The sequence below is a fragment of the Anopheles maculipalpis genome, chromosome 2RL (genome assembly GCF_943734695.1).
Source record: "Anopheles maculipalpis chromosome 2RL, idAnoMacuDA_375_x, whole genome shotgun sequence".
NCBI lineage: Eukaryota > Metazoa > Arthropoda > Insecta > Diptera > Culicidae > Anopheles > Anopheles maculipalpis.
In genome coordinates this window covers 40,115,875-40,130,307 of record NC_064871.1, presented here as the reverse complement: position 1 = coordinate 40,130,307, position 14,433 = coordinate 40,115,875, and the positions used below count along the sequence as shown (strand labels likewise).

The 14,433-nt window shown below is 43.0% G+C and overlaps 5 protein-coding genes across 8 annotated transcripts in view; 2 read left to right on the top strand and 3 right to left on the bottom strand.

Moving 5' to 3' along the window:
- Nucleotides 1-14,433, bottom strand: part of LOC126557269 (ATP-dependent Clp protease ATP-binding subunit clpX-like, mitochondrial) — a 399,590-nt gene that overhangs the window by 46,750 nt on the left and 338,407 nt on the right. The gene's annotated exons all lie outside the window — the stretch shown is intronic.
- Nucleotides 1-14,433, top strand: part of LOC126558330 (actin-related protein 1) — a 309,926-nt gene that overhangs the window by 123,440 nt on the left and 172,053 nt on the right. The window lies entirely within an intron of this gene.
- Nucleotides 1-14,433, top strand: part of LOC126557178 (uncharacterized) — a 422,959-nt gene that overhangs the window by 283,834 nt on the left and 124,692 nt on the right. The gene's annotated exons all lie outside the window — the stretch shown is intronic.
- The window catches only part of LOC126558300 (ras-related GTP-binding protein A), a 284,579-nt gene that overhangs the window by 216,103 nt on the left and 54,043 nt on the right, over nt 1-14,433 (bottom strand). The window lies entirely within an intron of this gene.
- LOC126559498 (cytochrome c oxidase assembly protein COX16 homolog, mitochondrial) overlaps nt 7,166-14,433 on the bottom strand; it is a 163,800-nt gene continuing 156,532 nt past the window's right edge. The window contains exon 3 of the mRNA XM_050215666.1: nt 7,166-7,177. The gene's annotated coding sequence lies outside the window, so the exon portion shown is untranslated. The remainder of the gene's footprint in view (nt 7,178-14,433) is intronic.

Below are 14,433 nucleotides of genomic sequence, written 5' to 3'. Positions count from 1 at the left end.
CACTGTAAAGCTGATAAAATTGTTAACACTATTTCAAAGCATCTCAAGCTGCCACTTTTTTTTTGTCGCTGTCAATGCGAAATTCCGCCCAGTGCTCACGATTGTGCTTAAGTTCAACGTTCCACCGGTCTCGCGCCGCACGTTCATGAGTCAAGTTCATGGGCCAGGCTATGCAAATGCTTACAATACACTCCATACACACCGGCGGTGGATATAGCTGACATTAATCATCCCGTAAAACGCGTGAACTGACCTACTGATGAAGCGCAGCCGAACCAAACAGTACAAAACGAACGACTTCAACAAGCAATTCGACAACGAACCGACGGCACCTCGAGTAGTAAAGCTATTTGGCGTGGGCTACGTTAAAAGAGTGGATCGAAATAAGAAGTAAAAAAACATTCACACACACACACATACAATCTTCCATTGTCGACTATGCGAAGGGGGTGTGTACGGGGTGAGCATAAATGATAAATCGATCATCTGGACACTGATGTACGTAGCTACACAAGCAAACACACACACACACACCCGGAATACCCGAGCTCGGGATCAATAGGATAGGCTGGACACAATGTGTTGTCTGACCAAGTGGATCTGTCCAGGTTTTGGTGGAGGACGTGGCGACCCAGAAGCCGACAGTGCTGCAGGTTCCACTTTCAACAGATATGACATAGGATCACTTGCCGCATAACCTGTTACGTGGGTCGGATCTGTAGTTCAATACGGCTGGTCGGAATGTTTTCTTCATTGCATTCAAAAGGTAAAGGATTACTGCTCTTTTTATATCAAACTGTGTATCACATTGTGAACGACGAGCACCGGAAAACTGAAATCAGTGGAAAAAAAAGGATGAATGAAGAAAAACATAAACAGGTAGCCTTTCCAAGCTGCTCCAATAAATTTGATTTATATAGAACTTCTTTGTGCAGCAACCGCTTGTACACAGAAGGATTTGCTCGTAATGTTATGGAAATGAAGTACAGCGGAGCAGTGTCTTTTTTATTTTAAAGAGGGGTTGGGTCTTTAAGACCTCATTCGTATGCTTACGGTATTTGGGTTCATAGTATGTTACAATTATAGCAAATATGGCTTAAAGTTAAATTATATCTATTTCTGATATGGTTCATTTATTGTAAAATATTTTGCAATAAAAGCTGTGCCGGCTGATGTTGCGAAGAAAACAGAACAGTTTGTTCTACTGTTGATTGTCGGGTGCTAAAAGGGTTACGAAGTCTTTATCTCTAGTTGTCAGGTGACTCGGTGTGTAGTACATCCATGGTAATCGCTAAGGATGTGGCGAACGGTGATGTCGACGCTACAGAAGCTGCAGAGTGGAGGACTGGACCTGTCTTCGAGGTAGGAATGTGTAGGTCGGGTATGACCGATACGAAGGTGGGAAAGGATATGTTGATTGGGGTTCGAATCGGGATCTTCTCATGGTGGAGCAGTGTCGATAGCATAGATTTTTAAATTCAGGCGTTTCATTATAATTTAAACTCCTTAACTCAATGAACAATTATAGGAAAACTTATTTCAAACATAAAACATAAAATAAAATACAATTTTGTACAACAAGTTTTTAGGCTATTTGTAAATGAATTAACAGTTTTATACAGTTTATTGTTCGTTTTATGTTTCATGGTTTATTCCCTAACATTAGAAATAGGTAACCATCTGCTTTGGACCCATCGACCATTGATCACCACTAAAACACAACTGTACGAATTAATTACTATGCCAGTTAAATGTACTCTGCTCTTGAATATTTACCTCATGTCTGTCATTATGTTGTACCATTACATACGAATACGTTCTCGTGAGTCAGCGTTGCCATTTTACCCATCGTTCAAATCAATTACTTCTTCCCAGACCTCGATCATCGATCGATGCAATGCAATTAGTTTGGCTTGTTGGTTCTAGTGGGATTGAAAGCGAGCCGGGTGGCTCACAGAAAGACCTCACATTGAAACCGTTAAAGGCCGCTAGTAAAGGTGAACAATTTATGTGTGTATATGACTTTGCTCGACATTTTTGGTAAGTGCTAGCATGCATTCTTCACCGAGCATTATTCACCCCGGGGGTGGATCCATTGGTCGATCGATCGCTTCAAATCTTCAAGAACAACTGATTTTACCTTCAAACTTCAACAAAAACCACATAAAACTTCTAATGCACCCAGAGCCAGTCAATTTGTCGATCAATTAAAGTTTGTCTCGGTCCGGATAGAAACAGTGCTACAGTTTTCTTACTTTCGTTCCACTAGAAAATGTAAGCTTGGACTCAACACCCTCATCTTCACCATTGTTTGCATCTTTCCGTGTATTCTCCGCTCGATTGGTGCACCTAGGTACACCGACCCAATTTATGACCGCACTGGTTGAACCCGTGAAGTGTGCTGCAATTATCGAACCGACAGTGATGCACAATTGTGTTTTGCATCTGGGTGGGTGGATGGGTGGTGGATGCCAATGTCGGCGTCAAACGCTGACCGTAAAAAAATCGAAGAAAACAGTCAAATGCACAATCTTAAAGTGTACGAGCTGGGGTAATTGTGCGGACTGTGAACTGGAAAAAGAATAAAGCGTTGATCGTAGATATTTGCATAAATCCGAACACTGGACAATGAATTTTCATTTTGAATAAGTGTGTTGAGCAAATCGATCTTTAATGTGTGAAACATAACATTATACTTTAAAGTAGTCAATCAGTACATTTATTTACTCAACAAATATCTACATAAACGTTCAACCAGCAAGATTATTGATTATTAACTTATAAAACCAGCGCAACATAGCATTTAATTTAAAAAGCATTGAAATTGAAATTAAAACTTTAAGTTTGAATTATTTAACTAAACATTAAATTATTCTTAACTGAATATTTTCCAAACGCTTATCAGCTCAATTCAAAGTTGTTTCCAAATAAGAATTAAGAATCTGTTCGATTCCTTTTTCGTTTATTTTAAAAAGTGTAATTAAAAATGCCTAAATAATTAGATTACTACGTTACTTAACTTACAGTCCAACGCCGTCGTCAGACGATCCAATATCCTAGCCTTTCTGGAAGAAGCATCATCTATCATTCCATCTCAACCTGTGCCTACCACGCATCTTGTGTTCATGTGGACGGCCTAAAAGTGTTTATGCACTGAACTGTCTGGTGTTATTCTCATGACATGACCAACCCAGCGGGCTCTGATTCGCTGCTCTGGCGAGTCTGATTCGCTGCACGTTGGTAAGATCACCAACGTAGCATTGATTTTAGTGGTTCCTCAATTGTCCTTCCACACATACTACTGCTTCGATTACACTCAAATACTGCTCTGTTCACTGTCTGCCACTATCACAGACCAGTCCAGTCTTGAATGGTATCCCACCATAAGTACTGCTGGCTGGTGGAAACTGCAACACGAAACCATTTTGTGGCATGCAGCAAACTGAAGAAAGCTCACGCCAACGAAAAGAGGCAACAGGTGGTAGGAAGGGAAAATTACATCGAAACGATGTGATGTAGGTCAAATTCACTTGAACAATTGGACGATGCTGTTGCTGCTGCTGCTGCTGGCAATAAATGATGCGCTGCCTCAAAAAGCTCAAGCGCCATCGTCATCTGCCGCAAACCACTGGGTGCTTTTTCTTCCTCGCACCACAGAAAAAGAAACTCTTCCGGCTCCTGCTTTGTCCCCCACCTGAACAATGGCTTGTTTTCCTCGCGATTCGATACATTCGATCCTGCTCTGACTGCGATCGCTTACCATTGCTATTGACTTGCTTGCAGCAGGCATCCTTCGATCGATTGTTTCCTTCTGAAAATACATATTTGCCGTTGCTCTTTCTCCCTCTCTCGCACGTACTTTTTATCACTACTTTTCTCTCTCTCTCTCCCTCTCAATCTTGTTCTTTTTTGTTGTTTTTTTTTTCTCTCGTACATTGCCCCAATCACTTACTTCGGTTCCGACAGATTGGAGCGATGTTTTCACCTACCTCGGCGAACTCCTAGCGCTCCCAACGATCCACGAGCGACTCGCGGACTGTACGAGCATGCTGTATTGTTGTTATTTGCGCTTGACTAATATGTGCTGGGCCACCCGATCTGTGTTCCGGCCATGGTAAGAGATCAGCGAAAACCGCGCCGTACACCGCTCTACGCTGCTGGTTGCAGGTTGAAAACTTTCTCTTTATGATTTAATTGCTTTTATGGTCATGTGCAGTCGGCACAGTCTACGGTAACATTGTCACTTGGATGTAGTTTTCCCCGCTTCTTCTGCAGTATGCAACTTGCGGGTCCTGCAGCTAAAGATGCACGCCAAATCGGGTACGGCATGGATCGAATTACACGTTCGGCAAGTGTGTGTTGCGCATGGTGACGATGATGAGAAGGTTGACGAATGTCGCACCTCAAGTTGACACGAGCGTTCTGGGTTACTGGGGAAAAGTGTCAAACAAAGGAACCCCAGCAACACTGGCCTGAGACGGACAGGTTCACTGGCACACACGAAACATCGGTCAGGCTAGCGTTGTGCCAAACTTCATTTTGTTGCGAAAACTTGTACACCGTACTATTTGTAGACAGTGTTGCTATTTGTATGTTAAGATGACACATTTGCAGCTACCATGATTGCGTGTAGAAAGCTGCGGCTATGTTGTCATTCCACTATATGGAGTAACATGAAGCTAACATGAGCAATAATTTCTATAATCTGTGAAATATTTTTAAACATTCATGGTAACGTTGCACATGGGTTTACATTCAAAATGATGAAAAAGACTACAACGCCTGCAAAGGTAACGAACCTTTATTTATAAGCAAGGAAACCCCTATCATCAAACTATAAAATTGCATTCCATTCTACTGGCACGTGACAACATCGAAATACCAATCACATCTTTGCTGCACCACCACTTTTATTCGCTCCCTGAGTATCATCGTTTCTGATTATCACACCCGCCCCATCAGCCGTTCAGACAACCGCAAAATCATCTCACATTTGCCCGCCACTCCTTCGCCAGTGCAACGCACGACTAACGCACTACCCCCGGCAAGACGAGCATCGGCTTCACTTTCCTCGCCAACCTACGTAAGGATGGACATGATGCTAACCTTCCCGGTGCTTACGCCAAACATTTCCTCCCAACCTAATGACTTTCTCCCTTCGAATGCTGCACCTGCCTGCCACCGACTGTAACATTCCGTAACCGTCAGACAGACGATTTGACGACGGTGTCCTCGTTGCATTAAATATAAAAATGCTGCTTTGGATGTTTAGAATGCTGGGAAAATAAATAAACTTCAAAGTATAACTTCAACATTGTAATTATTTTGATTAGAAACAACTACATTATTCAAAGCTTTTAATAAAATATTATAAGAAACTTGCTTCAGCATTAGCAAGTTATTTCTTTAATTTTATAGCCATGGAGCATTTTTTTAAAATCATAAACGAATATTGATAGCAAACAACTGCTGGAAACTGGAGAAATTGGCTCCACAAAATATACGTTGACTTGAAGAATTGATATGAAGCAAATATACGATTCTCACCGTACGAATCATTTCCCATTCCTGCTCATTGACTTTGTTTCGTATGGAATCCATTGGAACAAATTTGTCCACAGAACCCACAAACCTTTTAAGAGTCTACGAGTTTGGTCATTTTTTGCCTACGCTGCATCTTTTGAAGCTATTTTGTACACCGAAGGAAACATCAACAACAGTCAACAAAAAAACCTCCCACATGGTTGCATGCAATGCAAAGTCTCGGTGGGCCGGTTAGGGATTTGTATGATTTTTTTTTTTAATACTTTTGCTCCTCACTGTTACTGTTTACCCTCTGCTGCCAATATTGCTTTTATTATTCTTTTCGTTCCACCGCATTTCTAGGGTAGTTGGAAGCTCTGTTCATCGTCTGCTGGTGGCCTGTTTGTGGGGTTGCGTTTGTGCTGTGTGTGTGTGTGTGTGTGTGTGTGTGTGTGTGTGTGTGTGTGTGTGTGTGTGTGTTAAGCTCCAGTGCCAAAACACTGCAAACCCGCGCTAGCCTTTTTGCCTGGGAACACACACTGCTTCAGCAATGCAAGCACTTTGCTACGTGTCGCATTGAATTGGTGTTGTTTCTGTCTGACACTAGCCTGATTCGATGGCTCGCGAAACCATCCGGCCGAGGGCCAATTTCAAGTGCAAGGAGAAGAAGCGAGAAAGCACTGGTTGAGAGCGAGCAGCAACACCACTAACGGGCGGCCTTTTTCCACCGGTGGGGCTGGCGAACCAGTGCGCGACTGAAATGGATACGAGGAAATAGTTGACCCCCTTTTGCGTTTGTTCGTGTTTTCCTGATGATGCTGTAGAGTGTGCCGGTGTTGTGACGAGATGGGATACGAGCGGGAACGGGAGGGGAATCAAGGCGTTTGTTAAGGTACAAAGCTCCAGCTGGCGGATACCTCGCGAGAAATGGGTAGTATTGAGATGGAAAATTATGCTTTTTTCATTGCTGAATTAAATATTTTACACAGAATTCCAGAAAAAAACACAAAATTGGCATTTACAAAGCAAAATAGGACATCAATTTACTTATATTATATTTTATTCAAAAGTATGATTCGATTGGTTGGTCAATTTTTTTGAATAATAATTTATATTTTGGAATACTTTGTTTAATATTTAACAAATTATTTTTACAACACATCACATTCCAGCTCAGCCAAATCGCATCGACCAAACCACAAGCTTTAGATCGGCGCACGCCACTTGAAACGGCCATCCAGCCACACGGCAATAGATGGCACGTCGCCGAATAAAAACAGCACAAGAAGAAAACGAGCACAAAAAAGAACATGACACGACACCAGACCAGGCCGCCACATCGTTCGCGCACACAACCGCAAAAAGAAATTTTCTCCCGATCGCACACACCATTACTACCCTCGTGCCGTTTGTCCCAGTGGACCATTTCTCCGCTCACGCATACATCGCGCATGGCCGCGCATTCCACACACCCCATTGCCACGATTTCCCAGCACCCCCTATGCTACGCCAGCCATGCACAAAACCACCCCAAATGGGTGACGATCGTACGGTCCCGCTCGCACACGGATGACCCCATTTCTTCGGCTCGCGATCGTGTGGAGCTTTCGTGCGTTAAAAAGCTCGCGTGCACTACTCTCGGCTCGCTCATTCGCTCGCCGGTCGCTGTTTCTCTCTCTCTCTCTGTCTGCCATTTCTTCTTTCTCCTACTTTCACGCACGCACGTGCATACGGCTGAGCACGTTCGGGCTGGGCGGCAGAAAAGAGAAAAACTGAGCAATCCGATTGCAGCAGTCGAGCTTTTTCATTTCCATGCGAAGAGAGTTTTCCTTTGCCTCTGCAAAGAATTCCAACCCTTGTCGGAAACAATCCCGCTGCCCGGTGGGTGAGAAAAAGAGAAAGAAACGGTACGGTGCCTGACGGCCGAATTCGAGTTCACGGTTTCGTGGTGCGTTTGGGTCCTCCATACCCATACCACCTCGAGCCGGTACAAGAGAAAAGTGTGTGCGTAAAAGAGAGAAAGAGAGTGCGGTTACGGGCCGTGCGGAAGAAGCGAGACACGAAGACGCGCATCCCTTCTGCCAGAAGCTAGCCGGACCTTTTGGTAGGCCGTGGCCAGCATGCCAGTTTGTTTTCGATCGTTGCTCTATGCGTTTGCGTCCGTGCGGTTCACGTGCGCATTATTTTGGTTGTGGCCTGCGCGTCCGTCTATGCTCGTGTACCGTCAGCACCGTCGCCACCATCAGCACCCTTGACCGTACTGTCGCTGTCGTCATCGTAGTTTGCAGGACTTCCGAGTGCAATTAGTGAGTAGATGTTGTGCTCAAGTGATTAGTTTTTAATTGAATTTATGTGTACAGAAATAGAAATATAGTGAGTGATCGGATCAAATCGGCGTACAGAATTCGTACTAAGCTGAAGTGAAAATTTACGTGATCCTTTATGTTCTCAAATGATAAAGTTTAGTGAAGAGAACTAGCAACGTGTTCTTGAGTGGATGTGTTACCACTGACAAGGGATACCAGGATTAGCAGTCACCGAAAGGTGGTTACTAGCTCACGTTCGTCGATCGACTTGCCGGAAGAAAGTGTGACGTAGTACCCTAGTGACCCACATTTCAAGTGTGAACAAGCAGTGAAGAATAAAAACAAAACGTGCTAAGAATCTTTCACCCCAAAACAGGATGTGACATACAGGTGCACAAATGTGATGTAATGATAATGCATGAAAATTATTTCCGGGCTCATTTTTGCCAATCGAAAACAAAGTGATCGTGCACGAAGCGTAAGATAAGAATCATGGCTGATTTCCAACGGTACGCAACGGAGCCAATGGCATATGAGTAAGAAGTTACAAAAAAAAAGGTTTTAACACAATGATAATGACTTCAAAGTTCACCAGCCAGATAGTGAAAGAAGATCGTGTATTAAGTAAATAAAACCCGTATAGTGCAGAATGGATTACCTGCGGACGAGAGTGACTGTTTAACGTGCTGCTGTGAATAGAACGCACACTCGACGCCTGGCCTACCGTTGGGTTCGGTGGAGGTGCTAGTTTGATGGGTGGTAGTGACCACTTACCAAGCACCAGAAGACGGTATTGCTCCGAGGCCCGCTGTCAAAGCATGGTGACGATGACCCACTTTATAGTTGGTCGTTTTTTTTGTTTTGCTTTGCTTTGGATAGTTTTCTTTTCCGTGCTGGAATTCCACGTCGCTGGTGCGTGTGCAAAGTGTAAGAAGAAGTTGTGAAAGGAAGACAGCAGTTGTGAGTGTGTGTGAGTGCGTGTGCGTGTATAGGAATCAAGTAACGAGGTGTCTGGAATGTGTTTTAAGTGATCTTCCGAATGTCATTAAGTTTTTCGAAGAATATAATCATCTTACGATAGTTTTGGATTAAGAACAAAATAGAGGAAGCGAGTGCGGTTTGTTGTGTGAAGTTAGCCCCCGAAAGTGTGTCAAAGTACATTCAAAGCTATATTCATACTTTGTTAGTTTTTGTTAAGTGTTTTGTTACAAACGTTAACACAACATATTTTTGGCTCAGCTCTACCGTGTCTTCAACGCAATGTGCGATTTGTTTGTTTTGATACCTGCAGCAATAATCAAATAAACAACCACTGCTGCTACCGTACCGCAGCTACAGAGAGAAAAAAGGATACATAAAAACACGTGGCGCAATTTTGGTTCAATTCCAGCCGTTAAAAAGGTTGGAATGAACCAAGTGCTAATTAGTTGAAGTGAATTTTTTATTGACGCAAAAAGCGATGGTTGCATTGAAAATCTGTTAAACCTTGAAAATAGTAATAGTGCGATCGATATTTTTATCGGAAATCTCGAAACGGATAAAAGATACATGAAAAAGTGTTTAATTATGTTATTTATGATTTCTAACAGAGTTGTTCTATTGTTTTCTTTTTGTGTTACAGTAACATAGCTACTTCGTACAGTGATTGTAATAAGTGAGTGATTGAAGTGAGTTTCAACTTAGTTCCGGTTGCACGTGTGAAGTTCATCACGTTCTTACCCAACACAACATTATCAGCGTGCATCAATGAATTAACGGAAGTGATCGTATTACACCTAAACGTAAAGAAAGTTTTATCAAATAGTGCGTTGCTCAAACGGAGGAACCGTGATCTACAAGTGATCTGAAAAACAACAGCCAGCCAACAGTGTTATAGTGATATTAACCGCAGCGATATACTGGCTCTAACAGCGAGCTGCATTCGACGAAAAGTGTTACGAGTACAACATCGCCGATCATTTGTGTGGTCCTGAAGCACACGTCTTTTCCACCCTTTTCACCGTGCCCTTTCCGTCTGTAAATACTGCAATTTCTGCCGTATGATTTGGAGATTCCTCAAAAGAACAATTAGTTTCAGCCAGCAAAACTGCTACATCTTCTATCACCACTGCTCTTTTCCTATGCGTCTTTGTTGGCCTTCTTTCTTCTCATCAGCAAATCTAGTGAGCTTTGTTGAGCTTTGTAATTGGAACTGTACAGAACACGACTTTGAACCATTCACTCCAAAGCCAAGGGAGGTGAATACAGATAGATAAACACTCCAACATCTATGCAAATACTCTCTTCCAAATCTTCTATCATCGAACTATCGTAAACGTTTTACGTGAGTACAACCTTTGTCTTTTTCTTTTGTAAATCATTTCTCCTTCTAGTAATTTGTCGTTCCTTTTTTGCTTCGTAGCTTTGTGAAATACATTTAATAACAATTGATAGGGCGTAATCACTTAATACCATAGCTTCATGATTCATAAATTCAATAATAATGACCGAGTAGCTAACAAACGATTTTATTCTTCCATTCAAAGTTTCCACTTTCTATCTAACATGTCTTCTCATACTATCTTCACTGTAACTAACGGATTTTGTTAAGCAAACCACCAAAAATATGACCATTTTACGTCTTTTGGGGAATTCTCAAATTTCTTCCACCATAACAACCGGATACGCAAGTTTGCACTGACTGTGAAGCGACCTCCGAGCCATCGGCAGTATAAAAACTCACCTCCCGAAAATGTACGACATTTCGTAGTGTAAGAATTCTAAAGCAGTGAGTGTAATTAAATACTTTCACTCGTCAAAAGTACGCGCCGTACAGAGTAAGTAAGCCGCTCATTATCGTCCGTTCGACAACTGTGTGATTCGTTTGAAGATACAGATAGGTTCTGTAAATCGTTTTAATGATTTCTTTACGATGTTTACATGGCTATCAGTCACGCACGCAAATCCTTTGACATTCCGATGACGATGGATCGTAACCGTACTGCACGGATGCCGAGGGCGATATCCTCCCACCGCTGGAGTTTAACTGCTTGATTGAAGGTTGGCTTACTTAGAATTATTCCTGCTTTACTAGCTTTCTTCATAAAATACACTAATTCTAACATTATGATAATTATTTTATTATTATGGGAAAATTTATGCAAATGAATTTTACACTTATACCAAAAACGACAGTACTTAGAATTGCGTCATACATCACTTTTGGACTGCATGAATCATAATTGTTTGAATGCGTCAGATAGTCATTTGTTTTATCAATCATGGAATTGATATCTCTTTTAATATGTATGATTCTGTTTTCTCAAATTCGATTGCATAATCTGTGGAACTGGAAATGGAAAAAGCGCCAAAAGTGGCCTGTCGGTTGACTCAGCTGCAAGTAGACGATCAACGTCATTGTTGAAATCCTTTGCTCATAGTAATCGGTAGTAGTTTTACCCACATAATCCTATCCATGATGCATAAACACGTCCGTGAGTCATCCGTGTACGATGAAAAATATTCACAGAGAGTTAAATGTTGGAATGTTTTGACCTACATTGCTTGCTCTCGCTTCATCCGGACTAAGTGATGCATTGGAATATTTGATGATCTGGTATTTCCTTTATTTTCAACCTATATTGAACAGTCGTATTTGAATTTTGTACTAATAAAGCGAAGATATACTGATGAACGAGGAAAATCTTTGCCTTTGGCCGATCTTTCCAGATGCTTAGTGAACCACAAAAAAAATATGTGTCGCTGTTAAACTTATGTCAAACCCATTCGACTTACTTACATTGCATTTACTTGTTTGTTGGCTGCTTTTTGGTTAACTTATCTGTAAACAACAAACGAAACTTCCAAAAAATTACCGCAGGTTAGTTATAACACTGAAAAATCGAATGTACATATTCTGCCCCATACCGCTAATTATAGGCATCAAATAATTATGACAAATCACCTGTAATCATTTAAAAGTGCAAAATACATTCGATGAAAACTGTGCACATGAAGAAAACTATCCAATTATACATCTTTACTCATCTGGACTTCTGGGGTATAAACCATTAAACTATTTCGGAAATGGAACATGCTTTCTCAGGAATGATTGATAGGTTTGAAATAAAAACAACCGAAAATAACAATTTCAAACCTCTTGCAAACGAGCCAAACCATCTCCTTGCCTCAAGGTAGTGTGTAAGCGTTACGGAAAGAAACAGTGTGCAAAAGAAGGAACAAGAATCTTGCACACGGTCCAAAAACAAGATCCTGGTCCCGCGGGATGTATGACCTACTTTCCATTTCACTGACTCGCCATCGTCATCATCGCCACCGCGTTGTCCGTTGTCTGCGCCGAACGGATGCAATTCCATCCCGCCTGAGTCGCTTGCAAGCGTACTTTCCGGGACAGCGCAATATTTTGTCCGCGCCAAGAATGACGCTGTCTGCCCGCTTTGGTCGGTCCGCCAGCAAACATGGCGTAGCGTTTATCGGTAACTTGAATCATTCATACTGGCCGCAAGCCGAAACCGGCTTCTTCCAGATCTGACCATCATCAGCGGAAAGGGCTCGGACGATGGTAGCGAGTGATGCAGGAGCCTAACATAAACTTCAACATGATGGATCTGGTTTCCGACGAGTGCGCTGCTTCAAGTCTTTTGCACTTAATGGTTGGAGCATGGGCAAGGTTCTTCTGGTCCGGATCGGGAAAGAAACCGAACGGACCACGCAATAAAACCATCAACACTTAGCGCGTGTGGTGCCTGAAGCGAAATTCAGACCGTGAATAAATTTCTCCCCGGGAGTACGGGAGAACTTTTACGAACTCCAATTACCGACATTATCGTCTTCGGAGCGCTCCCGGATTTCAAATCGTGTCAATTTCCAACGTCAATGATACGTGTATCAGCATCCGTTGCGTATGGACCTTGCTTGATCGATAACACGTTCACTATAAGGGTACGTTTTCCCACTAAAGCTTATTTCTCATGTTGAACTTGTTTCCCACCCGCAGCTCGAATGTACAACGAACGAATTATGCACAGGCATCTTTCTCGTTCTGGTACGCGGTATCAAACATAATTTATGACTCAAATATATCTTGATTTTTATTTGCACAAATACAACGTCCCCTTTAAATGCTAGATAGGAAAAATGTCCTCCCCGAGATAATTTGACACCGAAACGAATCGGCACGAGTTGACAGACATAATTAGAGAAAATAGGTACCGCTAATTGTTTGAGCTGTTAAGTGTCCTCTACGAATGAGAATCAGGTTGGAGCTCTCCATACTCCCCGAGTGCCCATTGTTTCAATCGGGAACAACCAAATTATTTGATCAAATTAAGCCCACTACTAAGAATTTGTATCCGACACCCGGCCACCCATCCAAAACCGGAGCATTCCTTCCTTACACACCCGTTCAAAAGCTTCGTTCGTTCGTAAAAAAGGTTCAGAAACAGAACACAAGCCACCTTTAGAAAAAAGAAGAATAACTCAAGAATCGCTTAAAGAACCACCTAGTGCAGCAAACAATAACGCTCGTTGGTAGACCAAACCACAGACCCTCCCATTTCGGACAGCATCTCACGGCTCACCACGGGACGATCATGATCATGGTCAGTGACTGTGAAAAAGTAACGGCACACGGGTCCCCCAGATCGGCCTTCGGTGTCCATTTCGTTTGGTATCGCTCACGCATCGCGATCAATTCCGTGACCCTGCCTGGTCGGTGCTCCATTATGCCTCACCTTCATCCGTCGCACCTTACCGGGCGCGATCCGTACCGTCGACGGTCGCCGATGATCGTCGCAAGTTGCGTCCAAAAAGTGCGTACCCAACGCTACGCAACATCGCCCGGGTGGGTCTCAATTTGCTTTCGGAGCAAATTAGTGGGCCCACTTAATGGATGTCTTAACGGTGAACGGGCTAACGGCCAACGGGTGTGGTGTGCATTGGGCGGGAGGGGAACCATCTTGCCAGTCAGATGTTTACCGAAGGTTCCAAACTTTGAATTCGATTCGACCACTTTTCGGCGGTCCGGGAGGGAGGGGTTTGGTGGCCGTTTATGAATTTATGTATGATACGTTCCGCACACAGGGGCAGATGCATTATGGAACGCATCGTTCCTACACATCCGAGGACCTGTATCTGTATCTGAACCGAAACCAACTCATCAGTAACGATTGCATCTTCCAACACTCGTCTTCTCTTCTTCACACGATGACCTTAAACCTGGGTGCTGGGTCGGAAACCATAAGCGTACGCACCTTCACCCGATAAAACATTGTGTTGTAGAGCATTGCAGCGCTTGACATTGACCATTGGGTTGAGCATGCTGCTGCTCAGCCCAGCGTGGCATCGCTGCACATTGTGGCTTGCTAGGGGACAGGTTTCGTAAAACTGTCGCAACGGAACTTCTCCGCACGTCTAATCAAAATACTGCTGCAACCGGTTGCCGGCCTAATGGTGCAACGACCGATACGAAACGATTCGGATTGTGAACCCAATTCCGATTCCGATCCAGCTCGAGCGCGATCGGAATTGGAAATAAGGCTTCTAATTTTAGATAAGTCGACAAACGATCACCGATTCACTCCCGCGCGTGCAGCGTTGCTGCGGC